We start from the raw sequence: 11151 nt of genomic DNA, 5'->3' as shown, positions 1-11151 counted from the left end.
CCCTCACATGAGTGAGGGGAACAAATTTAAGATGGACTTGCAGTTCAGAAAGGACATGTGCAAAGTCTTGCACTTAGGACAAAACAATCCCATGCACCAGTACAGGCTGGGGGCTGATTGGCTAAGCAGCAGCTCTGCACAAAAGGACCCAGGGGTTACGGTGGGCAATAAGCTGAATATAAGCCAACAATGTGCCCTTGTTGCCAAACAGGCTAATGGCATCCTGGGTTGCATTAGTAGAATCATTGCCAGCAGATCAAGGGAAGTGATTATTCTCCTCTATTTGGCACTAGAGAGTCCACATCTGGAGTCCTGTGTCCAGTTTTGGGCCCCCTGCTACAGAAAAGATGTGGACAAATTGGAGAGAGTCCAGCCTCTGCTGTACCCCCACAATGGGCATGGTTTGGGGGGGGCGGGGCACATGACTTCTGAGGAGAGGCTGAGGGAATTTGGCTTCTTTGGCGTGGAGAAGAGAAGACTGAGGGGAGACTTAATATTATCATTTGGGTGGGGAGAGTAGTTCCAAAGAGGATGGAGCTAGACTGTTCTTAGTGGGTGCACTTTGCTTGTGAGCTGGTTGAGCTATGGTTTGCCATAATAATTTTCTGCTGGCCTGTATCTGTGAGGCAGAGTAAGCAGAAGTGGCTGCCCTAGGATCTTACAGGCTGCTTCAGCTGTTTGGGAAAATGCATTTCTTCCACAACACAGGCCAGTCCCATCATTTAAATTTTTTTTTTCATTTTTTCACCCATTTGGTGAAAATTCACAAACCTTGGATGCCAGCTGACTCTTTTGCAAATGTTACTGAATAATATAAGCCTTTTCCAGGAAGATATTCTGACGGATCATGCACTTTCAGCTCTGCTTGCAATGATAGCAGAGACAGCAACTGCTGCTGCTCTTTTTTGCACCATGGAGCTGTAGCTCCATATGACTGAGGAATTTGGCAATTCCATAGACTGAACCTTTCTTTTGGTCTGGATCTGGACTTCTCAGAGCCAGAGAGAGCTGGTCCCATGAGGGGAGAACTGTTTCTTCACACTGAGGTGAGAGAGCAGGACAGCCAGTGGACTTCTGGTTCCTGTTGTCTGCACTTAGGACCTCAGAGGGCAGGGCAGTGAGGAGGAAGGAGAGACTATTCAGGTGTAATGAAGCTTGGTGAAGAGAGTTAAAGCCCTGCTTTCCGGGCCCTCTCCTAATTTGGACTGTTCCCCTAAAACCCCCAGGCCCCCCACTCTTGGGCTTTGTGAGCTGATGCCACCTTATCTCATATTATGGAACAGTGTGGTATATGCCCACAATTTCCCAGACTATGTGTCTGTCCATTGGCCTTGTTGCATGCCTGGGTTAGATACCCTGTCTGCCTTGAAGCCTGTGAAACTATGTGAGAACCAGGCCTTTAAAAATCAATGAACCCTTGCTGCTGCCCTGAACCATTATTCTAATACATATATATTTACCTACAAGCCAGTTCCCAAAAGCAAACCTCTAAACACCATGTTCTAGCCATCAAGAGAAAGGACCAGACAGGCTGTGGGAGGTAGAGCCAGGAGAGGGCTGTGGTCTGAAGGAAGCAGCAGAACTGGTGCTAGGGTGAAGAGCAGATCCCCCAGCTCCTGTGTGAAGCCTGCCCAGTGCTGGGGAGGGGGCTTCTCCTGCAGCCTCCTGTCCCTGGGGTGGCTCTGATTAAACTGCCCGTTCTGGGGCTGGGCAGGGATGAAGCCACCTGGTTCATATGGAGCTAAATGGGCAGCACTGATGGGGCAGCCTCCTGCATGTGCTGCCTTATGGTTAGATAGTAGTGGGGCTTAGGAAGGGAGTGTTTGCTCCCCACCCATTTCTTATGGGCCAGAAGCAGAGGTTTGGGGCTGGGCCCTTTTCAGGGCTGATTGGCCACAGGTGCAGCGCCAGACATTGGGGCTGGACAGGAAGCTCTGGTTTCTCCTTGGCCCAGGGGTGGATCCTGGGGCAGGACAGGAGGTGGGACTTCTGTCCTATTTTACATGCTCATTAGCCATGGAGGGAAATGGGAGGCAGGGCATCTGTGAGAGCAGCTGCCCCATTCATGCTCTGATCTCTCTCCTCTGTGCTTCTTTCTCCTACAGGTTGCAGTGCTGGCATCTCACAGATGCCTGCTGTGAGGATCTTGCCACTGCTCTCAGCACCAGCCCCAGCCTGACAGAGCTGGACCTGGGTGTTAATTCTGGTCTGGGGGATGGCGGCGTGCAGCTGCTGTGCGAGGGGCTGAGACATCCCAGCTGCAAGTTGCAGACACTGCGGTAAGGAGGACCTGGCTTCCACCATAACATCTATGTGATGTGATGTGCTTGGTTTGGGGGAGAGGCATGCCTGGTATCCTGATTTGGGACAGTGCAAGTGTTGAGTGTAGCCAAAGCCAGGTCCACTCCCAAAACCTCCCCTGCAGCTCCACGTCCATCTGTGTTGGGAGCAAACGGACTCCCCAGGTGCACGGGAGCAGGGAGAGTGCAGCCTGGTGCACAGGCCTTAAAAACAGGCTGTGTAAGTGTCTCAGATGTATGGCTTCACTGCAGTGCTACAGGCCTGCTCATCAGCACTCCTGAGTCACAGTGCTCGTTAGCTCTGGTGCCACTCCATGAACACCGCTCTGCTGCTGCTCCTGTTGTGGAGGTGCTGTGTGCAGAGCCAGCTCATGTCTGTGTAGCCTGCCTGGGTAGGTTGTGAGTCTATTCAGAGGTTAGGGGGGACATGTGGGTTTGAAGAGATAACGGGGGGCCATGGTGGAGAGAAGTAGCCTGTTCAGTTCTGTGGGAGCCTGAAGCAGGGTGTGTAGGGATGAAATGGGTTGAAAGCACTGGCCTGGGAGACAGACCTGGGCTGCCATCCAGATCTCACCCTTCCTCTGGCCAGGAGGCAAGTCACTTTTCCCCAGTTTTCTATTCAGCTTGCAGAAAAGGTGCTCAAAAGGGACCATGATAGCAGACTTCAACTCCTTGAAGGGCCGCCATGGAGAAGAGAGAAAGCACCTTTTCTGTCACTGCAGAGAAGACATGGAGCAATGCCCTAAAGTTGCAGCAAAATGAATTTAGATTGGATATCCAGAAATGCTTCTTCACTGTGAGAACAGTGAGGCAGTGGAGTAGACACCTAGGGAAGCTGTGGACTCTCCATCACTGGAGGTGTTCAGGAAAGGGATGGACAGCCACTGGTCAGGGATGATGTAATTGTATCTATGCCTATTTTTTACCATGGGCATTTCCCATGCTTCTGGGCTTTGCTGCTTGCTCCTACCTCCAACTTCTTTCTTTCTGCTATGTTTCAGGGTGTTTTTTAGGCCTGCCTAGGGACATTGGGTGTTGGCTATAGCTGTGGCTGGGGATTTCAACTGGGGTGTGCCGATTCTCTTGCTTGGAGCAAAGCCAAAGTTTCCTGGCTAGAGGGTCTCTCCCCTCCACTCAAGATCAGACTGATCACCATATTTAGCATCAGGAGGGAATTTTACCCCACGGTCAGATTGGTATGGACTGTAGAGGGTTTGCCTTCCTCTGTAGCAGGGGCGTCACCCTCCACATGGGACCTTTTTATCATGTATTTTCAATGTTTTATTGAAGCAGGAAGTTGTTTCCTCTGGTTCCCATGCTTTCCCTATGGCAAGCTAGGGTGTTAGGTCTGTGTTGTGTCAGGGTTGAGGGTAGTTTTATGTGGAGTTTAGACTATGTTGTATGGAATGATTTGGATAGGGATGATCCTGCCTCTGGTTGGGGGTTGGTCTAGGTGACCTCTGGAGGTCCCTTCCAGCCCCACTTCTTTATGACTTCTCATCTGCAACATGGGTACAAGGAAGGTTTCCTCCTTTTTCCTGAATCTTGTGATTTGAGCAGGAAAAGTGCTGTATCAGTACAAGGAATTATTAAGAGATGCATGAGCCTAGAGGCAGAGGTTTGGCTTCATCATTACATCCATTCCCAAATGCCAGGCTGTTCTCCCTTAAGGCAGCTGGTCACACTCTCAAGGCATGTTACCACAGCTGGGAGCTGCTGATGCCCTGCAGTGCCTGCCTATGTTCCTGGGAGAATGCAACACCAGGAGCCTTTCAGGGCATCTGCATTAAGGTCAGTCTGTGACATGCAGGGTTTCCTCCATAGACAGGCAATCCTCTATTTTCCTGGAAAAATAATATTTTTTATGTTAGCAGAGCAGAGTGAAAGCTGTGTCAGGGCTGAGACTTGCCCAGTGACTGTATGTTATATGTTTGCACCACAAGCCAAGGTGCCAGCCATGCTGAAGTGTAAGTGTTTGCATCTTGCTCCAGCAGTTGATTTGGGAGCAGCTCTGAAATGATTCAGACTCAAAGAGCTATTCAGCACAGCTCACAAAGACACTCTCGTGGACCCAGAGGGACAGCCTTCCATCTCCAACTCCCTCTGTGCAAAAATGAGGTTTATTTGGTACCTATGGGGACTTTTTACCATCTATACTTTTCCCAGAACCTGACAAAGGGAATTTGATCCTGAAAGCTTACAGAAAAGGACAATTTTCTAGCCATTTCCCAGTTGATCTAATAAAAGGTATCATTTTGGAGCCAAGAGTTCTAGTTTTTTTGTATGTCTTTTTGTCTCAGACCAACAGGGCTACCAAGTACGCCCCTCAGACTTTAGTTTACACTGCAAAGAAACCCGCACAGGGTAAGCAGGCAAAGAGACAGGGCAGGCACCCCATACTTTACTTTGATGTCCAAATAAGTAGTGGCTTTTAATAGTTGTACTTGTACATTAAATGTGTTGATATAAACTTTTTCTAACTTCATAAGGGATTGGTGACCTGTGCAAAAAAGTAGCACCTCTCCGCCTGAACACACTGGCTGGTTATGCTGGGTTAACTGGTGTGTTGTACCAGGAGGTCAGTTGAACACCATCACAAGTATGGTAGGGGAGAGGGAAAGGGAAAAGCTGATGCCTTATGTCTGATCTCTGCAGTGATATGAAGAAGCTGAGAGTTCAGCAACCCCTCAGCTTCTACATTGTTCTTTTGTGGTCTCCCCGCTCCTGGGTGGTGTGGGCTTCTCACTCTCCCTCACAAGGGATCCGCTGGCCTTTTTCTGTCCCATGCAGTGGTTGCTTCCCTTTGTTTTTTGTAAAGTGATGCTAGTTTTAGTGCATGTTTAGTGGTGGAGAATGGCATGCAGAGATATATATGGGGAGGTCATGCAAGAGTCATGTCCAGCACATGGTGTCTGTAGTGGTGCAGCCTCACCCTTGTACTCCAGAAAGCTCCATACGAGGCCAGGACCCTGTTTCAGGACACGTGTAGTACTCGGAAAAACATTCAGACTTGGGTAGGGCATAAGGAGCATGGGTCCAGGTTCTGCATGTGTGGCTGGGAGAATATAAGAGCATTGCTCAGGCATGCAGGGATGAAATCAGGAAGGCCAACTGGAGTTGCAGCTAGCAAGGGATGTGAAGGGTAACAAGAAGGGTTTCTACAAGTATGTTGGCAGCAAGAGGAGAATCAGGGAAAGTATGTGTGTGTGTGGGGGGGGGGGGGGGGGGTGAGTGGTGACTGCCCGCAGAAGCTGGCATTGGCAGTCTCAGGGATTGGCCATGGCCAATCTCAGGGTGGGGTATATGCCCCCCGTGCCCCTCCTACCAGTCACCTGTGTTTATGATTTAAAACAGCAACAGCGGCTGTGGAGCAGGCCATGCCAACAGGTTCACATAGTCCATCCCCTCTCCAGGTCTTGATTTTCTGCAGCCTTCTATGGGTCTCCCTTGGTTTGTCATTGAGCAAGGCCTGAAACTTGGATCTTTCTGCCTGGTCCTTCATGTTAATGTCCTTCAGGAGAGGCCGGGGGATGGGGTTGCCTGTCACAGTATCTGTGATCACTGTATTCATGCCCTGATCACTCTGCACTGCATTTTTCTCTTCTACAGGTTGCAGTGGTGCCGTCTGACAGATGCCTGCTGTGAGGATCTTGCTGCTGCTCTCAGCACCAGCCCCAGCCTTACAGTGCTGGACTTGAGTTATAATAGGGGTCTGGGGGATGGCAGCATGCAACAGCTGTGCCAGGGACTGAGACATCCCAGCTGCAAGTTGCAGACACTGGGGTAAGGAGCATGCAGCTTCCCCTGGCCACTCACTAGGGTCTCTATGGAAAACCTTCAACATGGAGAGATGTGTTCCTCCAAATGTTGGGGATAGTGGAATAGGTCAGCTGACAGTAGACACCTGAGTCTGTCTCTCTGGGTCTTTTTTGGGTAGGGTGACCATACTATTATTAGTGAAATCCATGATGGGGATACCACACATGCCTGCAGACCTAGCTGTGAGAGAACTGCGCTGCCCCAAGCTTTGTGGCTTCTGTTCTCCTCACTAATGGCCATGGAGGGATGCAACTTACTGAGGAAAGCTAAAGTAAGACTGGCTTCAAAAGCCCTAAAGCCACAACTGAGCTGGCTTATTGCTTTGTGTCTCATTTAACAGAGTTCATTTCCATTTGGATTCATGAGTAGGAGGCTCTGCCACATGGAAGAGCCCTCAACTTTGTTCTTTGCCCAGGAGAGCAGATAAAATCCTGGGGACCCATTAAAGGATCGTCCTCCTCCCTCTTTGTCCAACAGCTCTTGGCTACCTACAATCATCAGGGAGACAGTACTATTCCATAATATTTGCCATAGTCTTTTCAGAGACCATCTACAAGATGAGATGTATGCAAATGTGTGTAGCCTGAGTGGTGTGTGTAGCTTCAGTGATCCAGAACGATCTCTGGCCACATCATGCAAAAACACTTTGGATGTATGTAACCCTAGTGACGTAAAAACATGTATAGTTGGAATGATGCTGCTTAACCTCCTCTTGGCATTATTCATTAGTTTATCATCATTTGTGACCCAAATAAAGTCTCCGGCTTCATTTCAATGGCAAAAAAGAAATACTTACTGAAGACTTCTGCCACTACTGTAGAACCAGTGTCAATTGTCATCTATGCTTGTAGTAATGGATGTAGTGAATTTTAGATCTTGTTGCTTTCTAGAAAGCTAAAATTCCTCCTTGTTGTCTTTCTTCCTCCAAGCAAAATGCTTTGCATTGAGAATTTAGACTGTCCTTTCTTATCTTCTGCTTCATGGTATTTAATGTTTGCTCCCACTTTTATGCCCTCTATGATTCCTAAATAAGCTGTCACCAATATCTTCGAACTGTCTTGGGATCTTTCTAGTAACACCCATCATGTCTCTCCATGGTGTCTCTAGTGGGTAGCCTCACCCTTGTATTCCAGGAAGCTCCATATGAGGGCAGGATCCTGCTTCAGGGCATGTGTAGTGCTGGGGGAAACATTCAGACTTGAGTAGGACGTGAGGAGCATGGATCCAGGTTCTGCATCTGTGGATGGAAGAGGCCTCATCCTCCTTCCCAGGAGGCTCCATGTGAGGCCAGGGCTGAATACCAAGTGGCCGAAGACAGCAGCCAGGATCCCAGCTGGTCTGTGAAGAACCACAAACATTTGTGATTTAAAACAGCAATAGGGGGCTGCAGAACAGGGTGTGCCAGCATAGTCCATGCCCTCTCAAAGGTTTGATTTTTCTCCAATTTCCTATGGGTCTCCCTTGGTTTGTCATTGGGCAAGCCCTAAAATTTAGACCAGACCTTAGGTAGGAACTTTTGCCTGATTCTTCATGTTGATGTTCTTCAGAAGATGCCGGGGCGGGGGAGGGGGGGGTGTTGCTCGTCACAGCATCTGTGATGGCCATATTCGTGCCCTGGTCACACTGCCCTGTGCTTCTGTCTCCTGCAGGTTGCAGAGTTGCCGTCTCACAGTTGCCTGCTGTCAAGATCTCACCGCTGCCGTCAGCACCAGCCCTAGCCTGACACTGCTGGACCTGAGTTATAATAAGGGTCTGGGAGATGGTGGCGTGCGGCTGCTGTGCGAGGGACTGAGACATCCCAGCTGCAAGGTGCAGACACTGCGGTAAGGAGCATGCAGCTTCCTCCGGGCACGCACTAGGGTCTCTCTGGAAAATGTTCAATGTTGGGAGATATCTTCTTCCTACTGTTTGGAATAGGTAGACTGACTGCAGACACCTACGTCTATGTCTCTGTCTCTGGATCCTTGTTGGGTAGTGTGGCTATATTATATTTAGTGAAACGTGGATGGGAGTAGGAAAACCTTGGATGGGCAGTACCCCCCCCCACATACACACACACCTGGGCCTCTGCATCCTCCGCCCTGCATGCACACACACATTAGCATACACACACACAGGCCCACCCCCAGGGCTGGTGGATTGGGGTGGGGTGGGACACCACAGAGGTCCATCCTCCACGAGCAGAGGCCGAGCCCTGCTCGAAAGAACTACTGTGTGGTTCCCCCTGAGCTCCGCTATCCAATGCTGCACAGCCACACAGCATCTCTCCCCCACTGATGGCACCCACCTGGGGCCGCTGTGCATAGCCCAGGCCTCAGCAGCACTTGCAGCAGCAGGGCACGAGACTTCTGCCAGCAGGTGGTCATCTCAGTTCCCCTGAGTCACATTCCTGAGCCCCAGCCCTCTCCCCTGCCCCACCCCAGCCAATCCCCACCCCATGCAGGATGATGCAGTCCAACCTACCTACCTTCCTCCAGCTGCTGCTCAGGAGGAGGCAGGTAGGGCATGTGCGGGAGGGGTGGTGCCAGTCTGGGACTTGTGCTTCAATTCTCACCAGCTGGCCAAGATACCAGCATGGCCTATGAAATCCAAGATTGTCCCAGGCAAATCTGGATGAAAGGTCACCCTAGTGTTGGGGTCAGCATCCTCCTGGGTCCTGCAGAGTGGAAGGGAAAGAAGAAGAGTATTATCTGGGGTAGAGGCTGAGGTCCTAACAGTGGGCTGTGGCAGTGTGTCAGGTGCTTACAGTGACAGACAGAGGATGGAGGAATAGTGCAAGCCACCAGAGCACTCTGCCACCCTTTGCTGTGGCATTAATCCTAGGTATGTGACATCCAGGGATTTCTCCATGAACAGGGAGTCTCTGTGTTTTGGGGAAAAAATCAAACTTCAGCCCCTGTGTGCTAGTGGAGCAGAGAGAAAGAGCTGTACTTGGTCTGATGGACTTAACTCATGTCTATATTAATCATGTTTGCAACAGCTGCCCTGATGCTAACCCTTCTGAAATGGAAGAGCTCTGATCTGGACCTAGACTGTAATTTGTAATTCTGTCTCAAATGGTTCAGAGCAGGCTTCAGGTCTCAACACGAATATTGGCATAATACTTGAGCTGTCCAAAGGAGAGCCACATGTATGATTAGAGGTCAAGAGAGCAGGCCTTATGAGGAGAGGCTGAGAGGAATGGGACTCTTCAGCCTGGAGAAGAAAAAGTTCAGAGGGCACTTGCTGTCAGCCTATAAGTACATCAGGGGTGTGCATCAGGAACTGGGAGAATGTCTGCTCACCAGGGCACCCCAAGGGAAGACAAGGTCTAATGGTCACAAACTTTACCTCCATTTTTCTGAGCAGCGACCAGGTCATCATGTCCCCCCCCGCCCCGCCCCGGATCCCTGGTAGTCCCAGGGGAGGCACAGCCAGGCCCAGGGTCAGAGAGGACCTAGTCAGGGAACTTCCGGTGGGACTGGACATATTCAAATCAGCAGGTCCTGACGATCTCCACCCCAGAGTGCTGAGGGAATTAGCGGAGGTCATTGTGGGACCCCTGGCTCGGCTTTACAAGCATTCATGGTGCTCTGGCATGGTGCCAGAGGACTTGAAAAGGGCCAACGTGGTCCCCATTTTCAAAAAAGGGAGGAAGGAGGACCCAGGAAATTATAGGCCTGTAAGTCTTAGCTTGGTCCTCGGGAAGATCTTTGAGAAAATTATCCAGGAGCACATCTGTAAGGGGCCAGCAGGGGAGATTATGCTTAGGGGCAACCAAGATGGGTTCATTAAGGGCAGGTCCTGTCAGACCAACCTGGTGGCCTTCTACGACCAGGTCACAAAATCCTTGGATGCAGGTGTCGCGGTGGACGTCGCCTTTCTGGACTTTAGGAGGGCCTTTGACACTGTCTCCCACCCCATTCTCGTTAAAAAATTAGGAGATTGTGGTGTCGATGCCTACACAGTCAGATGGGTCACCTGGAGGGCTGCACCCAGAGAGTGGTGGTGGATGGGTCTTATTCGACCTGGAGGGATGTGGGCAGTGGGGTCCCCCAGGGCTCGGTCCTTGGGCCCGCACTGTTCAACATCTTCATCAGCAACTTGGACAAGGGGGTGAAAAGTACCTTTTCAAATTCGCAGATGACACTAAGATGTGGGGAGAAGTGAGCACACTAGAAGGGAGGAATAGGCTACAATTGGATCTGGACAGGTTACAGTGGTGGGCGGATGAGAACAGGATGGGTTCAACACTGGCAAGTGCAAGGTGCTGCACCTGGGGAGGAAGAACCAGCAGCACACTTACAGGCTGGGGAACTCCCTTTTTGCCAGTGTCGAGACAGAAAAGGATCTTGGAGTCACCATTGATCCAGACCAGAGCCGCCCCCCCCCCACCCGGCCCCTCCTTCCCATAGAATCTAATTATCGGGGGTTATGTTAAATTTGCCCCCCCCCAAGCTACAGTTGGAAAAGCACCAGCATGGGGGCATGCAGAGCTGGGCAGGTGGCTTGGTGGGAAAGGCTCCCCACTTCCTTCCCCACTTCTCCCCTTGTGCAGCCTTCCTCCCACTCTGCAGTGCCAACACTGCCTGCCTCTCCCTCCTGCCACACCCTGTATCTGTGTATTTGTGCCCCCTGGCACCTGCCCTCTATGGTGCTTTTACACCTGTTGTCTGTACCCTCTGCCACCTGCCCTCTTTAGCCTCTGTCCCCCACTTGTCCCCATGCAACCTCTGCCCCTTCCTGCAGGCTCTGGCCCATGCCAGCACCCTCAACCTCTGCTCCCTTCCTCCTGCTGCATATTTATGTGAAGCTGGGAAGGAGTTGAAGCTTCCATGTGTCCTGTGCCCTGGGAGGGAATGGAGCAGGAGCCGCACTTGAGAGCAGGGGACAGAGGGGCGAAGGGGAAGGGAGGGGAAGGGCAGGCATCTGCAGTGGATATAACTTTGGCCTTGACCTGAACATGGAGCCAAAGCCAGAGCTGCAACAGCCACCTCCTGCACTCGACCCTGACACCCTCCATCTCCTACTTGAATCCAAGACAAGGGTTTTC

General features: G+C 50.9%; 1 pseudogene; it reads left to right on the top strand.

Annotated features, from left to right (window-relative positions):
- The window catches only part of LOC102372781, a 48729-nt pseudogene that overhangs the window by 33984 nt on the left and 3594 nt on the right, over positions 1 to 11151 (top strand).

Source organism: Alligator sinensis, unplaced genomic scaffold (assembly GCF_000455745.1).
Source record: "Alligator sinensis unplaced genomic scaffold, ASM45574v1 scaffold1787_1, whole genome shotgun sequence".
NCBI lineage: Eukaryota > Metazoa > Chordata > Crocodylia > Alligatoridae > Alligator > Alligator sinensis.
The sequence above is the reverse complement of the archived record's forward strand: the minus strand, read 5'-3'. Positions and strand labels throughout refer to the sequence as shown.